General features: G+C 44.0%; 1 protein-coding gene across 2 annotated transcripts in view; it reads left to right on the top strand.

Annotated features, from left to right (window-relative positions):
- LOC120546633 (kinesin-like protein KIF26A) overlaps nt 1-5,000 on the top strand; it is a 54,945-nt gene that overhangs the window by 1,169 nt on the left and 48,776 nt on the right. The window lies entirely within an intron of this gene.

The raw sequence follows: 5,000 nt of genomic DNA, 5'->3' as shown, positions 1-5,000 counted from the left end.
CTTATCACGGTCTCCTCTAGCTGTAGATAGGTGAAATAGGTCTTATCACAGTCTCCTCTAGCTGTAGATAGGTGGAATAGGTCTTATCACGGTCTCCTCTAGCTGTAGATAGGTGAAATAGGGCTTATCATGGTCTCCTCTAGCTGTAGATAGGTGAAATAGGTCTTATCACTGTCTCCTCTAGCTGTAGATAGGTGAAATAGGGCTTATCACAGTCTCCTCTAGCTGTAGATAGGTGAAATAGGGCTTATCACGGTCTCCTCTAGCTGTAGATAGGTGAAATAGGGCTTATCACGGTCTCCTCTAGCTGTAGATAGGTGAAATAGGGCTTATCACAGTCTCCTCTAGCTGTAGATAGGTGAAATAGGGCTTATCACGGTCTCCTCTAGCTGTAGATAGGTGAAATAGGGCTTATCACGGTCTCCTCTAGCTGTAGATAGGTGAAATAGGGCTTATCACGGTCTCCTCTAGCTGTAGATAGGTGAAATAGGTCTTATCACGGTCTCCTCTAGCTGTAGATAGGTGAAATAGGTCTTATCACGGTCTCCTCTAGCTGTAGATAGGTGAAATAGGTCTTATCACGGTGTCCTCTAGCTGTAGATAGGTGGGGTCTCCTCTAGCTGTAGATAGGTGAAATAGGTCTTATCACTGTCTCCTCTAGCTGTAGATAGGTGAAATAGGGCTTATCACAGTCTCCTCTAGCTGTAGATAGGTGAAATAGGGCTTATCACGGTCTCCTCTAGCTGTAGATAGGTGAAATAGGGCTTTATCACGGTCCCTCTAGCTGTAGATAGGTGAAATAGGTCTTATCACGGTGTCCTCTAGCTGTAGATAGGTGGGTCTCCTCTAGCTGTAGATAGGTGAGGCTCTCCTCTAGCTGTAGATAGGTGGGGTCTCCCTCTAGCTGTAGATAGGTGAGGTCTCCTCTAGCTGTAGATAGGTGGGGTCTCCCCTAGCTGTAGATAGGTGGGGCCTCCTCTAGCTGTAGATAGGGTGAGGTCTCCCTCTAGCTGTAGATAGGTGGGGTCTCCCTAGCTGTAGATAGGTGAGGTCTCCTCTAGCTGTAGATAGGTGGGGTCTCCTCTAGCTGTAGATAGGTGGGGTCTCCTCTAGCTGTAGATAGGTGGGGTCTCCTCTAGCTGTAGATAGGTGGGGTCTCCTCTAGCTGTAGATAGGTGAGGTCTCCCCTAGCTGTAGATAGGTGGGTCTCCTCTAGCTGTAGATAGGTGAGGTCTCCCCTAGCTGTAGATAGGTGGGGTCTCCCCTAGCTGTAGATAGGTGGGTCTCCTCTAGCTGTAGATAGGTGAGGTCTCCCCTAGCTGTAGATAGGTGGGGTCTCCTCTAGCTGTAGATAGGTGGGCCAACGCATTTTTTGTGCATGCATTGTTTTAGTCCGGTGCAACACTGGCAGCGCCGCCGCTAGTTAGCTTAGCGTAGTGAATGGAATCCTATGTTGCCAGTTAGCATGTTGTGAGTAAAAGTGAGCCAAGAAACGACAAAAAAACAACCTAATTACTTGCACTGAGACAAAAACTGCATTGGCCCACCTATCTACAGCCAGGGTAGACCGTGATAAGCCCTATTTCACCTATCTACAGCTAGAGGAGACCGTGATAAGACCTATTTCACCTATCTACAGCCAGGGTAGACCGTGATAAGCCCTATTTCACCTATCTACAGCTAGAGGAGACCGTGATAAGCCCTATTTCACCTATCTACAGCCAGGGTAGACCGTGATAAGCCCTATTTCACCTATCTACAGCTAGAGGAGACCGTGATAAGCCCTATTTCACCTATCTACAGCTAGAGGAGACCGTGATAAGCCCTATTTCACCTATCTACAGCTAGAGGAGACAGTGATAAGCCCTATTTCACCTATCTACAGCTAGAGGAGACAGTGATAAGCCCTATTTCACCTATCTACAGCTAGGGGAGACCGTGATAAGCCCTATTTCACATATCTACAGCTAGAGGAGACCGTGATAAGCCCTATTTCACCTATCTACAGCTAGAGGAGACCGTGATAAGCCCTATTTCACCTATCTACAGCTAGAGGAGACAGTGATAAGCCCTATTTCACCTATCTACAGCTAGAGGAGACAGTGATAAGCCCTATTTCACCTATCTACAGCTAGGGGAGACCGTGATAAGCCCTATTTCACATATCTACAGCTAGAGGAGACCGTGATAAGCCCTATTTCACCTATCTACAGCTAGAGGAGACCATGATAAGACCTATTTCACATATCTACAGCTAGAGTAGACCGTGATAAGACCTATTTCACCTATCTACAGCTAGAGGAGACAGTGATAAGCCCCATTTCACCATACAGCTAGGAGACCGCGGATAAGCCCTATTTCACATATCTACAGCTAGAGGAGACCGTGATAAGCCCTATTTCACCTATCTACAGCTAGAGGAGACCGTGATAAGCCCTATTTCACCTATCTACAGCTAGAGGAGACAGTGATAAGCCCTATTTCACCTATCTACAGCTAGAGTGAGACAGTGATAAGCCCTATTTCACCTATCTACAGCTAGGAACCGTGATAAGACCTATTTCACCTATCTACAGCTAGAGGAGACCGTGATAAGACCTATTTCACATATCTACAGCTAGAGGAGACAGTGATAAGCCCTATTTCACCTATCTACAGCTAGAGGAGACCGTGATAAGCCCCTATTTCACCTATCTACAGCTAGAGGAGACCATGATAAGACCTATTTCACATATCTACAGCTAGAGTAGACCGTGATAAGACCTATTTCACCTATCTACAGCTAGAGGAGACCGTGATAAGACCTATTTCACCTATCTACAGCTAGAGGAGACCGTGATAAGACCTATTTCACCTATCTACAGCCAGGGTAGACCGTGATAAGACCTATTTCACCTATCTACAGCTAGAGGAGACAGTGATAAGCCCTATTTCACCTATCTACAGCCAGGGGAGACCGTGATAAGCCCTATTTCAACAAACGGTGGAGTATCCCTTTAAGGCCCTGACACACTAACCTGATAATCGGCCGTCTGACAGTCTGGCGAGGTCGGTGACTCGTCTGTTCGGTGTGTCCTGTGCCGTCGTCCGTCCGAGGAGCCGTCGGCTTTCATTTTAGCCGACCTGACTTGCTGCGTCGTAGGGCGGGCAGTCGGACTCAATGACCCATCTGATTGGTGGAGAGATAACCCGGAAATGACGAGCAGGATGAGCGTGACTAGAGTCCCTAAAAATCTGATGAAAATCTTTTAAACTGACCTTTGTTGATCTGAAATGAACTGCACGGCCTATTTCTCGCTTAAAATGTTTTCAGAAACACATTTCGGTGAACTATTTTAGTACAATATGAAATCTTATTCTCAACAAGCCGCCATTATGCCTGGTTGTAAAATCCGGGAGCAGCCAGACCCAGGTGACACATTCGTCCAATCAGCTGCCGGTTTTCATTTTTTAGCCGACAATACATATTCGTAAGCAAAGCTGAGAAAAATAATTAGTGACCCCTCCCATCCATTACATAGCGAATTTCAGTTCAGTTCAAGTTTATTGTCATATGCGTATTAGTACGAAGTACCACAGCAATGAAATACAATGTGCCTTAGCACTCTCTCAGCACCAGTCAATAACAACCATTTTAAAAACATAATAGCATTTAAAAACATTATAAAATATCCAAACACAATATAATATACAATATACACCTTCTCATTCAATGTGTTTCTTTATTTTCATGACTATTTCCATTGTAGATTCTCACTGAAGGCATCAAAACTATGAATGAACACATATGGAATTATGTACTTAACAAAAAAGTGTGAAATAACTGAAAACATGTCTTATATTTTAGATTCTTCAAAGTAGCCACCCTTGCTTCTTTTTATTAATAAGGGAAAAACTTCCACTAATGAACCCCTGACAAAGCACACCTGTGAAGGTAAAACCATTTCAGGTGACTACCTCATGAAGCTCATTGAGAGAACACCAAGGGTTTGCAGAGTTATCAAAAAAAGCAAAGGGTGGCTACTTTGAAGAATCTAAAATATAAGACATGTTTTCAGTTATTTCACACTTTTTTGTTAAGTACATAATTCCATATGTGTTCATTCATAGTTTTGATGCCTTCAGTGAGAATCTACAATGTAAATAGTCATGAAAATAAAGAAACATTGAATGAGAAGGTGTGTCCAAACTTTTGGCCTGTACTGTACATAAGTGACTAAGTTCAGACCACAGCCCTCCTTCCTGTTGTGCTATCGTTCAATAACCTTATTACCTGTCCTTAAAACGTGTTGTGCACCTTTGGATGCTCTGCAAACAGGGGAGATTGTGTGCCGGATGACTGGAATCCTGCAGAATGCCTCGTGCCTTCTTAGTGCTGAGTTTCCAGTAAATTTGTTGGAGCGATTCAAGGGGGACCCCGATGATTTTAGATGCAGTCCTGACCACTTCTGTCCTACCCTCAGGGAGGCGTTTCAGAGTACCAACAGCAAATAGAAACATCTTTAAGAAATCCTTGGTCCCCAATGCTGTGAAGGTGCTAAATACCACTGGGAACAGTACTAAGAATAGAACGAAGGGCGAGGCAGACTTTCAGGTCGCAGGTTTTATGCACAGCAGGCACTTTACTTATTTACTTTTGTAAATGTAAACTTTTTAAAGTCACTTTTTATGAAATGTATTGTCCGTCTGCCGTCTTGGCTATGTATTGTTGCATTGTAATGTCCTGTCTCTAGGGTATTCTTGTATTTTTGGTGAAACCGAAGAAGATTTTTCACATCTGTGGACAGTACAGTTTTCGACTCCAGTAATCTTTGCTCTCGATCAATCTCATCAATTCCAAGTATTCCTATTGGCTTGAAATTTAACATTTGTGTTTGCATGAACTGGTGTAGACGCTCCATATTCATATGCCTGCTCCATCTTTGGATTGGATGCCTTTGTGTCTTCTGATTGGTCACCTTTGAGTCTTCTGATTGGTTGCCTTTGTGTCTTCTGATTGG

This window comes from Perca fluviatilis, chromosome 18, assembly GCF_010015445.1.
Source record: "Perca fluviatilis chromosome 18, GENO_Pfluv_1.0, whole genome shotgun sequence".
In the NCBI taxonomy this organism is placed as follows: domain Eukaryota; kingdom Metazoa; phylum Chordata; class Actinopteri; order Perciformes; family Percidae; genus Perca; species Perca fluviatilis.
Note: the sequence above shows the minus strand (reverse complement) of the source record. Positions and strands in the feature narration are given on the sequence as shown.